General features: G+C 35.4%; 1 protein-coding gene across 2 annotated transcripts in view; it reads left to right on the top strand.

The window, feature by feature from the left end:
• Positions 1-18,595, top strand: part of LOC105225332 (stathmin) — a 221,960-nt gene that overhangs the window by 73,678 nt on the left and 129,687 nt on the right. The window lies entirely within an intron of this gene.

Below are 18,595 nucleotides of genomic sequence, written 5' to 3'. Positions count from 1 at the left end.
AGTGCTCGTGTTCACATCTTGTATTGTTTGTTGCCAGGCGTGTCGGCATGTCGGCGGCGCATTTTCTTTGCACAGCGACGCGATATACATCCATACATATGTACATACATATACATATGTGTTTGGTTGTATGTGTGCGTTTGTAGATCCATTACGCCCATTCTTGCAATTTTCATTTTTGCATGACTCTTTAGCTTAACACGCTCGTCATTTGGCCTTTTCGTGCGCTTGGCATGCTGCTCTTTGCTAGCTGATTTCCCTATTCAAATGTGCTGCATATGATGGTTTGTTTGTTTATTGTATGTAAATGTGTAAGCGATATTGTGCTTTCTTGGCCTTTGCTCACTGCAATTTATTGAATTTTATTTTCGACATTTCGCCAACTACAATAACATTACTTGCTCGAGTGAGTGTAGGGAGCAGCGAAAACACACACAAATGTACGCATGTAGTTGTAACTTGTGTGCATGTATGTGTTTGTGCGGAACCTACACTCACCATCAGAATCAGTTTGTGACCTAACAACGGTTGTTTAGCGCCCTGCGGCTCTTGCACGCCATCAACTTCCTTCATATGTTATTATACCCGGGACGGAGTATGCAGTATAGGCGAACTAGTCACTCAATCACCCAGTTTTTGAGTTATGGATCTGAAATTTTGCACACATGCTTGTTTCCTCTAGAAGCTGCCCATTTGTCGGAATTGCCGATATCGGACCACTATAGCATATAGCTGCCATACAAACTGACCTATCCAAATCAAGTTCTTCTAGGAAAAACTTTTTCATTTGACGAGATATCCTTACGAAAGTTGGCATGAGTTATTGCCCAAAGCAACCATAAAATCTCCGAAAAAATTGTTCCGATTGGAGCACTATAACATATAGCTGCCATACAAACTGACCGATCAAAATCTGGTACTTGTATGGCGACTTTCATTTGGGAAGGGTTTTCCAGTTTCGGTGCAACCGAAATTAAAAATTTATCTTACTTTTGCGCTCTTTATTGTTGTTGCTTTTCGTATTATTTATACTTTTTGTCGGCTTCAGCGCTCAACAGCGCAGCACTTTGCACCCAAAAGCAAGCACACAGCCACATATAAATTTTGCCGGTGTTGTTTTTGCTGTTGTTGCTTGTTTGCCGGGTTTCCAAGCAGCGACGCGTCGCCTCTAGTCTTCAGTTTTCAGTCTTTCGTTTGCCGACTCCAGCATTGCCACCAGCAATTTAGTACTTAGTTGTTGTTGCGTTCTTAGTTCTTGGTTCGCAATGACATTGTTTGTGTCCAAATTGAATTTTCTCTCATTCCGTTTTGGCATTTCATTTCTTCTAGTTATTACTTACAAGAATTTGTGTTTGTCTCTTCTGTTGTTGTTGCTTTAGCTGTTCTTTTTCTCACTGCCTCAATAGTTGTTCATTTTGCTGGCTGCTTCCGTCATCAAACTCACTCTTTCTCCATCAATACTCGCTATCGCTGAGCGTCATCGTGTGCCCATCGCTTGGCTGGTGCCACACGCTATCACTGACTCTCTTCTCGTCTTTACAAGCTACCTACCTCAATCCACTCGCGGTACTTTCTTTTTTTTGGTATTTTTCGCAAAAAAGTAAAGGTCTCTTTCTCCTGACCCCTAGTATTATACCAAAGCCATACATACTTCCTACTTCTACTCGCTAAATTCGTTTATAGGCTGTTCAAGCGAACTCCACTGTCAGCTGACTGCCTCTTGCCTTCATAGGCGCTGTTGCAGAGTCCAACGACTTGGCAGTTGCTAGCCCGGCCGACTGGTTTGGTTTTTAATGCCTTTTCGAATATCTTTTGTATTTCTTGTGCTTGTAGGCGTTTATTTCTGCTTGATGGCTTCACATTGGCATTGGACATTTGTATTCTGAAGTGTCTAGTTTCTTACGCGTGCGTCTTTGAAATGTGGTATTTCTTCTTTTCTCCTCCGTTTATTTGAAGTTAAGATTAAACGTTTCCTGCTGGAAAAGCTTGCGTTGTAGGGGAATGTGGGTTGTCTGGCCATGCTGTTGGCGGTTTCACTGTCTTTGCAGCTCCAGAAAGTTTTTATATATATGTTGGCGGCTGGCAAGCGGAAGAATACACATGCAAGACTGAAATGCCGGTAGGCGTTTTTACTGTTCAAAATTGATATGCAGGAAGTTTTGATATTTGATACCAGATGTTTTCAATAAATTTAGAGGCGAATGCAACGTTAATAATTTGCATGTACATATGTATGTATGTATGTTAGAGTCAGTTTTCGTATAAGTTTCTAGTGTAAGAACCCGCTAGTTTTCGCTGGCTCTACGTATTGCATACTTACCTCTAAGGCATGATAATCGGTTCCACTTGTCGACATTAGCGCTAACTTTTTGTCTTTAAAATTTTTCCTAAAGGCTTCCCGTATATTCACTTTTGAAATGCTTATTGGGCAAGGTTAAGAAAAAATACCTGATTGGACTAGGGGACAAGAATTTTGTTGAGCACAGGGGTTAATATCCTACTGACCCGTATGTGGCATATGGGATGACTTCTCTTTTGGTGTTGATTGATTACAGGCTTGATTTGGACATTATGATGTGTCTATCCTTTGATTTCCGCTTATCGCTATTTATACTTGAACCCAAAACGTTCGGTTATAGTTACTGTAATACTTTTTTAAGTGGGTCCGTGTCAGTTTTTCGCCGCCGTAAGAATAACTCTTCCGATCATTCATCGGTCCCTACCGGTCTGTTCTTCAGGTGGGTATCTAGTCGAATCTCATCATAGTTGGGCAATGGAATATCTAACGGGCGGGCCATCTAACGTTTTAAATTTGAATTATCTATATTTCGACATTGGAAACGTCAAATACCATTCCGAAAGTGACAGATATTCAGTAAAAAGTCTAAAATTTACGAAATGGGTTTCTATTCACTATTCTACAGTTCGCAGATTGGACAGAAGATCGTTTGACCGAGGATGGTAAATTTTACCGAAAAATCATCTTTTCGGACGAGGCTCATTTCCACCTCGATGGTTACGTTATCAAGCAGAATTGTCGCATTTGGCATTCGGCACAGAAAACCCGCACGTAATCGTCGAGAAGCCAATTCATCCAGCACGAATCACTGTAAGGTGCGGATTTTGGTCTGTTGGAATCATCGGCCTATTTTTTTTTTTTCGAAAATGAAGAAGGAACCGTAACCATCAATGGTGAGCGTTATCGCGCAATGTTAACCCAATTTTTCTTCAAGCAAATTGAAGAGGAAGACTTGGACAACATTTGGTTCCAGCAGGACGGCGCTACGTGCCATACAGCAAACGCTAGACTCAATCTTTTACGCCCTATCTTCGAAATTTAAAATTTTATATGGCCCACCCTATATTATATCGTCATCGATTGGGGAATCTGGTTTATATCTTCGCTACAACGCACAACCTCTCTTGGTGAGTGGCGTAAAGCTTTAAAAAATTTTAAAGCGAGCCGTCTCTTTTAGCCGTGATCATAAGCTCCACACGGGTTGGTTACCGCATCTTCCATAGAGTTACTACTTTTCGAGAGTGCGCGAGGGTGAGGAATTGGGTATAGCCTTACGACTGTAACTGTATTCCCAAAAACATGACTAGACCCCATTGGATGCTAAGGATGGAGTCTTTTGTCGGCAGCTGTCGTATCAACTCTAGCTTCAGGTTCCAGACCAATATAATCTTTTAAGAGGAGATGGTTGTCATTAAGGTAGCAGTATATCCACTGCTGCGAAGTGAAGCTCCTCAAGAGAGTTGTGTTTTTACTCCGATAGCATAGCGGTTATATTGGCTTTAAGCCGATGACTGTACATTACAAAGCTAGTCAAGGACTGCATGAGCACCCTCATTAGCAATACCGTAAAGCTTCATCCATATTAAACTTGCTTGGATGAAGGGATTCAAGGGAAAAAGCGGACACTGTAAAGCTGATGAGCTTGCTATGGAGGGAGCCCTTACTCGCAAACGCTGGCAACCAGAAGTGCGTACGAGATCTTTCTGGTTCAATCGTATTACCAAAGTTAATCTCTATCCGTTAAAGCTAACTTCTATTAATTTTACTGGGCTTGCTTTGACAAAGCTGTACGGAGGAAGGCGAGGTGGAATTATCTTGTCACTGCCACCTCTACTGCCCGGTTTTTGTCAGACTGAGGGTGTAATACCTCGACAGACACACCTTCTCTGTATCTAGCGAAGTGGCTAGGATTGATATTACACGCCCGAAGCAAACTAATGGTAAGCTAAAAATGCTTCGTCGGTGGTATGGGTACTGGTGATCCATTTTTAGTGTTTTTGGCCATCACAAACGACCAAAGTTCCATTTTTGGAGCTCTTCGCCACCACAAAGGACCAAAGTTCATAGCGGCCCTAGTGCGTTCCATTGCAATATTTTGCGCCAAGATCATCCTTGTGGCCTAACCTAACTTAGATATTAACTTTTGGAACATCCTATCAGCTTTGCGATGCTTTCTGTCATTTAGACCTCTTTTAGTATCAAAAATACACTTTTAGCTATGACATCGATTTCTGTGAAAATACAGTAACTAATATCGGGGTATTGTTGGTTCAAATAAGCAATAAACAAAAGTATATTTCCATTAGCGCCACCTTTGCGATTTCATTTCATTTTCCAAACTATTAATTTGGAGTTCACCGACTGTTTGCCCAAAGAAACTGATTTTCACTTCCTTGAGGCAGGTCCGGCAAAAAGTCAATGGCCTGGCACATAATTCAATCGCCGCAGCTTAAAATCAATTAATTTCAGTGGAAATATGCAAATAAAGCAATAAACATTTTTGTGCTTGCGGGAGCAAAAGCTGACTGCATAAGTGTGCGCTTACTTACACACAGATGCACATAGAGATGCACATGCATACGAGCGTTGATATGTGTGTGGCGTATTGGGCACATATGTGGAACAGCTGCTTTTGACGCCTTAGGCGAGCAACCATTTGCTCCTTTTGATTTACAACGGCCCCACGGCTGGCGCGCACACACTAACACAACACACAACATATATGTATGTATATATACAACTCGCATATGCACTATAAATTCCGCTATGCAATAATTTCTGAGAAATCGCGCAGCAGGCATGCATTTTCACACCAAAGAAGTGCCGTGCCGCCTGTAGCCACGCTTGTGTTTTGTCGAGTTGGTTAAAGAGATAAGGAGCTGCAAAGACTCGGTTGTACCAAATACAATTGCACATACATATATTATGTAACATAACACAAATAGTATATATATGCATATAGTAAAGTGATTTTGTAGGGCAATATGAAGTGAAGCGTAAAGTGAGACGCTGAGGAGAGGAGGCTGCGCTGTGAACTGCAGCAAAACACATGATAAACTTACAATTTTGCCACATTCAGCGTTGCAGCCACACAATGCCGAGAATGCGGCAATATAACAGTACACTGCAGCAGCATGACTGACGCTTTTGGTATTGTTCTAGTTGTTGTTGGGCAATAGTAGTGGCAATGACAGCAGCGCAAATGCATAGCCAACAGTGTGTGCTAAAAGTGTTATGCACATAAGAAATGCTTCCCTTTTATTCTTCTATATAGGTATATACGTATGTATATCGTCACCTAAAATGCAAAATAACGTAACAGCACTTTTCATAAGTTAACAGGCGAAGGAAAAACGTTATAATAAAAATCACGCATATTTAAAAAAAATTGAGTTTTGGATATAAAAGGGTTATATATGGGTTATAAAATGGTTATATTCAGGTTATAAAATGGTTATATTCGGGTTATAAAATGGTTATTTATGGGTTATAAAATGGTTATATATGGGTTATAAAATGGTTATATATTGGTTATAAAATGGTTATATATTGGTTATTATAACTGACAGCGATTTTCGATTTGGTTATATATGGGTTATTATAACTGACAGCGATTTTCGATTTTTTTTTTCATGATATGTTGTTTTATATTTTAGGTGATGATATGTACTATACATACATATACATATGTACATTTGTAATTTATGTATATGAAATTACACAAAAATCCATAAGCGCCTATTTACAAAATATATACATATGTACACAATACAGAAAAATAGTTGAAGGTTCATTACACTACAATACCATTATGTGCCGGCACACGCGAAGCAGCGCACGCCAAGGCAGGCAGGCAGTCAGGAAGGAAGCCGGGCGCAAGGACACACAACGGGTTATCAACTTTACAGCGTTTCGCTTGTGGTTGTGCGATAAGCTACTCACACACACGCGTACGTCTGATAACATGCACAGTTATAAAGCAAGTGCCTGTTGTATGCAGTTTTGCCAGAGACAATGACATTTGATGACAATCACGCTGCATATTCGATGGAAAATTATGCATACCAACCACACGCACACACACGCTTGCTTATACACTTCTATGAAATTTATTTACAATAAGTTTAACAAAAACAATAACAGTACTTAGCAAACAAACTATAATGAAGAACAACAACTATTAAGCAAGCAATTTCGAGCGAATGCATGGCGCAGAACGCAGCAGAAAAGCGTTTAAGCGCAATGGCATGCCATTTTCATACTTTCAATTCGCTGGAATCTGGAAGTAATCATTAAAGCAAAGTATTATTTATTCACCCAAAACTAAAAAAATAGAAGAAAAGTTAACCCATTTTTGCTTTTTGAACGATCTGCTTATTTAAGGAGATTGCAATTGTTGTTGCCTTGGAAGATATCTGCTAAATTTCGTGCAGATATCTCATCAAATAAAAAATGTTTCATACAACGACTTCATTTATGCAGAGAGTATCATTATGCATAGTTCCGACAAATGATTGGTTTCTTGAAGCTTTTTAAAGACGTTGAATATTGTTAAATAATTTTACACTGGCTAATCAGCTCTTTGAAATTCTCTCTTTGTTATTCGCCAGCCACACAAATATTAGCGAAGCGAAATGCACCATGAAAACGAATAGAACAGAATTTTAATAAGCCTCAATAAAATTTAATTCAATGAAAATCTAATAATCGACATAATTATCGAATACGGATAATTCAAGATAAAAATTATCGAATATCGATAATTCCAGATTAAAATTATCAAAGATTATTAATTCCAGAATAAAATTATCGATATTCATTTCTGGAGTAATTAAAATTTTTCGAAATAAAGATATATATTTTTAAGTTATCGATATTTCCAGATAAAAATAATCGAAATATTTTCTGAAGAAATTGCAATTTTTTTATATATAACTGCAAATTTAATAATCAACATAATTATCGATAACTCTATTAAAATATCGAATATCGATAATTACGCATTAAAATTATCTATTATCGATAATTCCAGATTAAGATTATAGAAATGTTTTGCTGGAGAAAGTGCAAATTTTCGATATACAAATATTTTTGTTTGAGTTTACTATCGAATATCGATTATTCCAGACGAAAAATAATCGAAATATTTTCTCGAGAAACAGCAATTCAAATAATACATGTGTAATTGTTTTTGTTAAGTATCGCCACTTCTGTTTTAATTATCGAAAATCCATAATTCCAGCTTAAAACTATCGATATATATTTTTGAAGAAATTGCAATTCTTCCGTATACCCATGTTTATATTTAAGTTTACTATCGAATATCGCTATTTTCAGATAAAAATAATTTAAATATTTTCCGGATAAATAGAAATTCTTTGATATATAACTATTTTTGTTCGAAGATTAGGTACCGCCACATTTTGAAGAGAGAACTTTTATGAAACAATTTTTCACTATTTTGAACTCTAGATCACGAAAACTCGGATAATCATTAGTTGATTTACAACGCTGGGATACCTAGTGGTGAGTTACCTCAACGTCGGTTCCATTTAGTTGCTTTAAAAAATCTTTCTGAAAGGAGGAAACTACCAATTTTGATAGTGAATATTACTGTGTTCGCGCGAAAACCCATTCGTCGAAATATTTTCCTTTTCTAAGTTGATATGACTGCCAGTGACAGCTTTGCCAAATGTCACATCAAAATAATCATTGGTGTTTAGTATACACTTGTTTTTATGAAGTACATAAAGTGCATTCGGCGATTTTTATGATGGCCATCAACATCAGTAAAATAAAGCAATTGGTGCTTGAGAATCAACGATAATAAGAGATCTGACAAGCATCGTTGGAATGTCGGAAGGATCAGTGAAAACGATTTTGAAAGATCACTTGGGCTTAAAAAAAGTGAAAACAAGATTGGTTCTAAAGTCATTCATTTTTTATCGAAAAACAGCGTCGTGTTAAGTCTGTGAAACAATGATTTGCGACTACCAAGATCTTATGAAGCGTATTATTATCTGAGATGAGTCTTGGATCTATGCCTACGACCCGGAAAGATACGATCAATCCGCCGAATACCGTGGCAAAGGCTGAAGCCCAAAAAACCATGTCAAAACAGGTGAAAAATCAAGGTTACGTTGTGATTTTTTTACGATTATTGAGGAGTGGTGCACTCTGAACTCCTTCCGAACCGAATTGACCATGAAATAAAGTCATATTAGACACTTAACACCATCTCATTTCGAAGTGGTCACTTTAGGCAAACTATTTTTTCTGGTCAAGCAAAATTCGTCGTTTAATATGATATAGTGAATTGCGTACTCATATGCACCGACTCAATAAAAAATACACCCTCCTAGCTCACATACGTTGCTTACGGCACTCGTCATTTCTCTAAGGACAAATGTGGCACAAGGGCCCTACCAGCGCTCGCCTTCTCTCAAATTAACTCGCTTAGCACTAAACCCTTTTTATTTTGTCTCTAATTGTCAAGAACTATGCACTCCATATATTATTTAAATACGTATAAGCCATTTGGTTTGTGCTATGCAGAAAATTACTAGCTGTCAGTTGGGAGTAATGCAATTTGCTTTTATTATTGTCATGCAACGTGCAGATTGGTCGTTGAAGGATAAGCAATTTGTTGGCGATTTAAGCGCTTATAATGAAGGGTTTACTAAGACTAGCAAAGATAGCAACATTTTAGTTGAAGGCTTATATTATTTTACTAATAATTTGCTTTGCAATTTTGTGAATATTTTCAAAAAGCTCATTTTTCGAAAGCGCTGTTATTGGAGCCAAAAAAGCATTTGAGTTCCTTACAAAGTGATCGGTCAAAATGAATTCTTTGTATGAAATTTTTTTTTTATTTCATGAGATTTTTTCACGAAATTTGTTATGTTGTATTGACTAAGGCAATGTGTAATCTTGGAGTAATATTTTTCAGATCGAACCGCTAGAACTTATACATAGCTGTCATACTAACTGAGCGATAAAAATCCAGTTCTTGTATGAAAAGCTGTCTTATTTGACAAGATATCTTCACGAAATTCGCTGAAGATTATTGGCTCTGGTAGTCCTTTAATTTCCGTACAAAGTGTTCAAATCGGACCACTATAGGTTATAGCTACAAACTGATCGTTCAAAATCAAGTCTTTGTATGAAAAACTTTTTTCTTTGGCAAGATATCCTCACGAAATTCGGTACAGATTATTGTCCATGGCAACGCTATAAGCTCTGAACAAATTGTTCAAATCGGACCACTATAGCTTATAGCTGCCTACAAACTGATCGGTCGAAATCAAGTTTTTGTATGTAAAACTTTTTTAATTGGGAAGATATCATTCCAAAACTTTACATGGATTATTGTCAAATGATAATGCTATCATATCGGAATAATTTTTCAGATCGGTCCATTATAACATATAGCTGCCATACAAACTGACCAATCAAAATCAAGTCCTTGTATGAAAAACTTTTTTATTTGACAAGATATTTGCACGAGACTTGGCATAGCTTATTGTCCACGACAATGCTACAATCTCCACATATTGTGTTCAGATCGGACCAATATAGCATATAGCTGTCATATAAAATGAGCGATAACAAGCAAGTTTATCTATGGAAAACTTTTTTGTGTGAAAAGATATCTTGATAAAATTTGGTATTGATTATTACTCAAGGCAGCGCTATAATCTTCTGAGATATTGTTCAGATAGGGCCACCTTAGCATATAGCTGTCATACAAACTTTAGGTTCAAAATCGAGGAAAAGGTGATTTTATGCTATAAGAAATGCACGTGTGATGATTATTATATTATATTATGCCTGCGCTACAGCTTGAAGTTAATTTTTTGTATTGCTTTTTAATATTTTTTTTTATAATTTTTTAATATTTTATTTTTTAATTTTTAATATATATATTTTTTTTAATTTTTAATATTTTATAATTTTTCTTTATCCTTTATTGTTATTTATGCTATTTTTCACAAATATTATTAATTTCATATATTTTACTATCTAATTCTGACAAATGTTTACCTTTCATTGCATTAAAGTTATTGATTTTCTGTTCTTTCTCATTTTCAGGTAAGTGACAACAACAAATATTGCGAAAGTGCCATGTGTGCCTACCAACTAATAAAACATATGTGTAAAAGCAATATAAAGCGGTGAGTGTGCAAGAAATTAATGAAGCGTTAAAGAGCGTCAATATATTTTTCATGTATCTAAGTGTTTCAAACGCCAATGATACTCCATTACATTGTAGTTGCATGCACTTCATTTTATTGCCATACCCCACATTCGATCACCCTCTCTGTTACCCGTGGCACTTTAAAATGTGCTTTTGCAACCGCAAGTGACTCGTCTGCTATGTAGTGGGCAAGCCACACTCATCCTCAACTGATTTTTCTACTTAATATGCTTGCTTGCGTGCCTTAACCGCAAGGATATTGAATCCTTACCTTACCCATGCCTTATATGCTGGCCTATGCGCTCGTTTTTCTCATATTTGTTATTTGCCTAACCGAACCGCTTCAAGTTGAATCGATTGCTACTCTCTCCACCTAGCGGCCCTTTATACTATTTACAGGCGTATATATAAATTTGTATAGTTGCCGGCTTGTGCGTGTGCGCCATGTTGTATGAGTAACATGCTGGTTCGTTTTCAGCGTAGTCGGCGCCGCTAGGCTGGCACACTGACGCCAACCGCAAACCCTTCAAATAAGCTCGTCATACACACAGCGGTACATATTTGCACCAATACAACTACTTTTACATATACATACACACACAGTGAGTTCTTCATTCATCGGCATAATTTCTTGTCTTTTCCGATCTCTTTTTTATTTATTTTTGGTTTTTGCCCTAAGGCTCATATGGAAATCAAAACCGGACTCCTTCGTACCTTTGTTGATGTTTAAATAGCTGTTCTACGCTCTTTTTGCTCGCAGGCGTTCACTGCCCGACTGTCAGCTTGTTAGTTGGTTTTGTCGGTCCGCTGCGTCAGTAGTCGGTTCGGTAATCGTTGTGTTGTCGCTCACAATCGTATATCCTTAGTGTCTACATTGGTACTATCCTGTCCAACTGCTTTTAAGCTGCTTTGTTTTCTCAAACGCTGTGAATCGTTGCCTTTTGACTCAAAAAAAACGACTACCCGCCTCATTTACCTATGGATTTTTTTCCGTTTTCACTTCCTCTGTTTCATTTTTATGCCCTGAACGGGGTATATGAAGTTTGCCAAGAAGTTTGTAGCAGCCCGAAGGAAACTTCGAGATCGCATAAAGCATATACATATATATAAATGATCAGCTCGATAGACTGAGTCGATTTAGCCAAATCCGTCGGTTTTTCTATACATAAATATATAAAGAGTCCCTTATTTTCTCAGATATTGAGCTGAAAAATGTCACACGTGCTTGTCTAACCAAGAAGCCGATTATTTGTCAGAACCACCGATATCGGACCATTATAGCATATGGCTGCCATATAAACTGAACGATCCAACTCAAGTCCTTGTATGGTAAACTTTTTTATTTGACAAGATATCCGCACGATATTTGGCGTAAATTATTAATCTATGTAACGGTACAATATCCGAAAAAAATTATGCAGATCGGACCACTATAGCATATAGCTGCCATACAAATTGATCGATGGAACTCAAGTCCTTATATGGTAAACTTTTTTATCTGACAAGATATCTTCAGGAGATTTGGCACAGATTAGTGTCCGAGTCATCCCTACAATCTGCGAACAAATCATTCAGATCGGAATACTATAACATATAGCTGCCATACAAACTGATCGGTCAAGGTAAAGTCCTCATATGTAAACTGTTTCCATTTATGAAGGGTATTATACAGTTAATTTTTTTTTCTTTTTTTTTTTTAGTTTTTATTGTTTGTTTGCTTCCACGTGTGTGTGTTTGTGTGGCCAATGCACGAGTCTACATATGTATGATTCATCCAAATCAGTCAGTCACAGCCAGTCACCGGGTTTGGCTTGGTGTGTGCCTTTGCCACTGTCTACCGCTCGTAACGGCACTATATCACAGCTTTTAGTTTTGTTGCTGGTGCCCCGGTACACATACACACACATACTTGTATGCGTGCGCTTATGTTTGCATGTGTTTGTTGTGTGCGGTTATATTGTTGGCGCCACTCTTGTAATTTTTTCTGCTCCTTTATTCACAGGTATTAATAGCCGGTGTTTGTTGTTGGCGTTTTCAGTGTCGTAAATTATCTATAAAAACGTTTTATACTGTTTGTGCTCTTTTTTTCTTCGACTGTTTACGTACATTACCAGCTCTACTGGGTAGCTAATTGAGAATCGATGCGATGAGCAATCAATGAAAGCTTAAAGCTCTAGGAGGTGTAGCGATTTCTCTATGAATTCAATGCAGGATAAGAAGAGGGTTTTGTGTTGTTTGTGCTATGTAGGAATTTACTTTTGATTTTTTGGTGTAGGTTAAGGAATTTTGAGTTCTGATAATACGGATATTAATAAGCCGATGTATCGAATATATAGTCGCTAAGGTCTTCCGCTGATAAGAGAGATCGAAATTCATGTGATACGATTGAAAGTTTTACTGAGTGCCAGCTTCATAAGCTACTTGAAAGAAGACGAGTTTAAATCATGCCAATTTTCGCTCTCCTATCTTTGGCAAATGAAGACCAAAACACCTCATATCTTATCTAGTCAGATATGTGATAGGTCAAAGTTATTATCTGGCTTCAAGAAGGACTTTAGATAGCAGTCTATATGTGATCCCCTACCATATCGAGGTAAAAGCCATAAACTTTCACAAACTTAAGAATGCTCAAAATTTTATGTCGCTAAGTTTAAAAAGCTTTGTAAGCGATAGCTTTAAGAGTAAAAACTTGTGGCAATGTGAGATTAAGAAGGTTAGTTAATCAAATATTTTTCGAGTATACTCTATAATACCTGCAACATCAATGAATAATAAATTTAACCATAACGGTTAAGCTTTCACTGAACTTAAACTTGAAAGGAAAGCTTTCGGTGTTGAACTTTGCTTCAAGATGAGATCAAGAGAGTTGGCTAAAATTACAAATTGTTTAATATGTTTCATAAAAGCTTATGAAGTGGATATTATCGAATCAAACCTCTCAAAGAAGTTTACTTTCTATATGCGAAAGCTTTTAGAATAAAAAATTGTGACAATATGAGATCAAGAAGGTCAGTTATTAACAAATCTTTCGAGTACACTCTCTATAACCCCTTTAACTATTCATTGGTGTTAAATTTAACCATAACAGATGAGCTTTCACCGAACTTACACTTGAATGGAGAGCTTTCAGTGTTGAACTTTGCTTCAATAAAACATCAAGGGAGTTGGCCAATATTATAAATTGTTTAATATATTTCATACATTTTTATAAAGGGTGATTTTTTAAGAGCTTGATAACTTTTTTTAAAAAAAAAAACGCATAAAATTTGCAAAATCTCATCGGTTCTTTATTTGAAACGTTAGATTGGTTCATGACATTTACTTTTTGAAGATAATTTCATTTAAATGTTGACCGCGGCTGCGTCTTAGGTGGTCCATTCGGAAAGTCCAATTTTGGGCAACTTTTTCGAGCATTTCGGCCGGAATAGCCCGAATTTCTTCGGAAATGTTGTCTTCCAAAGCTGGAATAGTTGCTGGCTTATTTCTGTAGACTTTAGACTTGACGTAGCCCCACAAAAAATAGTCTAAAGGCGTTAAATCGCATGATCTTGGTGGCCAACTTACGGGTCCATTTCTTGAGATGAATTGTTGTCCGAAGTTTTCCCTCAAAATGGCCATAGAATCGCGAGCTGTGTGGCATGTAGCGCCATCTTGTTGAAACCACATGTCAACCAAGTTCAGTTCTTCCATTTTTGGCAACAAAAAGTTTGTTAGCATCGAACGATAGCGATCGCCATTCACCGTAACGTTGCGTCCAACAGCATCTTTGAAAAAATACGGTCCAATGATTCCACCAGCGTACAAACCACACCAAACAGTGCATTTTTCGGGATGCATGGGCAGTTCTTGAACGGCTTCTGGTTGCTCTTCACCCCAAATGCGGCAATTTTGCTTATTTACGTAGCCATTCAACCAGAAATGAGCCTCATCGCTGAACAAAATTTGTCGATAAAACACATTTCGAACCGAACACTGATTTTGGTAATAAAATTCAATGATTTGCAAGCGTTGCTCGTTAGTAAGTCTATTCATGATGAAATGTCAAAGCATACTGAGCATCTTTCTCTTTGACACCATGTCTGAAATCCCACGTGATCTGTCAAATACTAATGCATGAAAATCCTAACCTCAAAAAAATCACCCGTTAAATAGGATATTGACTTCTCAAATAGCTTTATTTTCTATAAATGAAAGCTTTTGTGGTAAAAACTTTGTGCCGATAAGAAGTCATGAATGTTAGTTATTCATTAATCATTCGATCATATTCTTTACACACATATATTCCTAACTATAACGTCAATTAGTAAAATTGTTATTTATAATGAGTGAGCTTTAACTGAGCTTTCACTTTCACGGAGAGCTTTTGGCGTAAAACTTTCATAAAGTCTTATAACTGGAAAGCAGAATCGTCGAGAAAAAAAGTATTTTCTGTAACCGATAGCTTTTGTTTAAAAATGTGAAGTCTTACAAACTTAATATGGGCTGTCCTGTAATCTTTTAAGCTACTTTTCTTTTATATAATCCCTAAGTCCTTGAGCCCTATATGGTCATAAGGTCGGTCAGTATTATTGATAGCGTTTAAATACAGATGAGAAATATAGTCCTTCAACTTACAATTATAAGCTTCTTGTGCTTTTACTTTAACATTTTTTAAAATTAATACTTGACTTTCTAAGCTTTCCATATGTTATGAGTGATTTGCATTTACTAAGCCCTTCGCTACTCCATAGTTAATTTCCTCTAGCATTTATACTTACTTTAGTTGCTTTCAATTCATTCGCTTCCTGGGCTTTCGGCGCTTTTATTTGCATTTTCAATAATTTTCCTTTTCTGATTTGTCATATAAATTTATTCATGTCTTTTCAATGGGCGACAATGCAGAACGATTAGTACGACGACTTTGACAGACATAAAACGGATACAAAGCGCTTAGAACGTTTGCAGTAAAAAGCCGTGCCTCCGTCAAATTTCAACTTACCCACATACGAATGTTGTATTTGTAGCAACTCCTTACATCGGTCCTAACCGCAGCCTGCCTTTGACGAACGTAGCTATGACTAATCCAATTTTAGTTGTTGTTTGGCTGAAATTTTCACTATTTTGTGTTACGACTAAGCGATGATTAAAGAGCAGCCGTAAAATGTTCTGTTATAGCTGAAATGGGGAAAGAGAGACTTTGTTAGTGGTTGTGAGAGATTGAGCGCTGTGGTTGTGTGTAAGTGTGCGTTAGTGGGTGGTATGGATTCGAAAGCAATCAATTTCGAAAAGTGTTCGAATGAAGGTTTGGGGGAAGAAATTGTGGGATTGGAATGGATTAAGGTGTTGCCAGTGGTAGAATCCAAAATTTTATATATTCAAGTATTCAAAATTTTGGTTGTCGAGAAGTTTATTTAGTTTCATGTGATCGGACTGAGCAGCAAAAAATTATATGGAACATGCCAGACCAATAGGTTGGTCAGAAACTTTATTTGGGGAAACCTAAGAAGTTCTGATTTCTGCACACGATTTTGGGATGTATAATTTTTCTACGAGTTTAACTCTGTTTATATTTTTATAGTAATCAATAGTTGTTTTTCGATAAATAATGACTTTTATTAGAGCTAAAGGTAGAAAAAGGTTAAAGAAAATTGAGGTTAGGTTCATTATAAGGTTAAAATGTCTTTATAGGTACCATATTCAGTTTTATTCGCAATTAGCAGATTTATATTTTTAAATGATAAAAACAAAATAACCAAAAAAAAAATAAACTAAAGTAAAAAGAAATTGAGTAAAAATTAAAACGCAAAAATAAAAATAAAACAAAATAAAATAAAAAAAATATTTAAAATGAACAATGTAATAAAATAATTTAGAAATTAAAAAAAAAAAATTGGAATGGAAAAAACATTAATGAATAATATCAAAGTTAAAAATTAAATTACAGAAAGAATAAAATAAACATAAAGAATAAAATTAAATAAAAATAAAAAATGAAGTAAACATGGAAAATAATGCAAAAAATAAACAAGAAAGAAAATACAATTAAGAATATAAAAGGAAAATAAAGAAAAAGTAAGTAATATAAAATTACCATAAAAATAAATTATAATTAATAAATAAAAAAAATAAATAAAATGAAAAAAGAAAAATTAAGAATGAAATAGTAAGAAATAGCATTTAAATTCAAATTAAAAAATAAAATTAAAATTTTCACTTTAAATGAAAAAATAATAATTAAAGTAAAAAAAATAAACTAAACTAAAATAGAAAAATAAAAAATTAAAAAAAAAAATATTAATAGAAAAAACAAAAAAATAATAAAAAAATATGCATATAACAATACAAACATAAACATCTATAAAATATATAGAAGAAAAATAAAATAAAATAAAAAAAAAATAATGTAAAATTACAATGAAAACAAATTTAAAATTAAATAAAAAAAAAATTAAAAAAAAAATTAAAAATTAAATAAAATAAAAAATGTGTATTTTACATTTTAGAAAATAAAATTAAAAATTTAACTAATAAAAAAATTAAAGAAAGCAGAAAAACAATAAAATAAATTAAAGTTAAAAAATAAAAAAATTAAAATAAAATAACAGATAAAAAATTAAGAAATAGAAAAAAATTTATTTATTTTAAATTTTATTTTAATTACAACAAAAAATTTAAAAGAATAAAAAAAAATAAAAAATTAAAAAAAAAAAAAAAATAAATAAAAAATTAAAAACAAGAAAAAATAAAAAAAATTAAAAGAAAGAAAAAAAATTTAAAAAATAAAAAAAAAATAAAAAATTAAAAAAAAATTAAAAAATTAAAAACAAATATAAAAAAACTAAAAAAATAAAGAAAAATTAAAAAAAAAAAGTTTAGGAATAAAATACTTGGTTACCTACCTATTGATTAATTCAGCTTCCTATATTGGAATATTTCAACATTTGGGATTATTGTTATACTTTGCTTTTATGGTACCTTTTAGTTGTAGTAGCTAAATTACCAAGAATTTTTACCTCTTAAAAATCTTCAAAAACCAAAAAATAGAAGTTACAAATAAGGTTTCTTTATTAACATTGCATATATTAAAATTCCCTTCAACTAAACTAAACCGAACCTGAAACCGGCTTTCGAGTGTCCAAAACAAAAATTCACTTGCATAACTAATGCAATATTTGCATGAAACCAAAAACCTCCTTTTAACTACGCGAGTACATAAAAAGTCAAAAGAGTAGATCAAGAAGAAACAAGCCAAAACCACCACCAATCCATTCGAAGACTGCAGTGCGCATGCTTCCACGTTAAATGTTTCGAACTCGATGCGCCCAACATATGAGTGAGCACAGCCAGCAAACCTCCCCCTAAAGGAATTTTCCAAAGCAAGAAAACACGCAAGTGTTTGCACGTTTTTCGAGCGTTAGTTGTGAACGTGCTGAGTGAAATAGTGCATTTTGTGGAAGTGAAATATAGAAGAATTTATATTAAAAAATTAAAATCTGGTTTGAAATAATTTTTTTTATTAATTGAATTCTTCGAAGTTAATATATTAGTGGTGGAACTGCTTTCAGTTTCGTGCGCTTGCTGCTGCCTGACTCGTTTGTGCCGTGTTTAACAATTAATACGAGCTTTCAATATTTACTGCGCCAGCGAAAACGCATGCTTCCTAGTTGCTTTTGTTGTTTTTGTACGTAATACGAACATTTACTCGGGTAGGGGGTGCCACATAATGGTTTGTTGTTGCTTTTGGTGGTGCTGGCGTTTGGTCTGAACCCGCTTGTGTGAGTGTCCTTGCAGCGGCGCCAATACAGCAATCACAAAAACAACAATAAAGGTGGCAATAACAACAAAAGCAGCGTTGATTTTCGAAAAAGCAGTCGCTGCGTCAGCGCTGGTGTGAGCCAAGGAGCAAGTGTAACTCGGTAATATCTTCGAATACGCGACTAACGTCCTGAGTGCTGGCTCAGGCGTCTCTTTGTCAGTCATCCTGCTGCCTTCTGCCTAACGTTGCTGGTGTAGCCATCCAAAGTGCGGCATATTTGCCATTCAGTTTGTCTTTGTCGTTCGCTGCGGTCGTTACGTTACGTTGAAAACGTTGAAGGATTCGCCTAACAAAATAAGCCAAA

The sequence above is a fragment of the Bactrocera dorsalis genome, chromosome 1, assembly GCF_023373825.1.
Source record: "Bactrocera dorsalis isolate Fly_Bdor chromosome 1, ASM2337382v1, whole genome shotgun sequence".
Taxonomy (NCBI): domain Eukaryota; kingdom Metazoa; phylum Arthropoda; class Insecta; order Diptera; family Tephritidae; genus Bactrocera; species Bactrocera dorsalis.
Note: the sequence above shows the minus strand (reverse complement) of the source record. Positions and strands in the feature narration are given on the sequence as shown.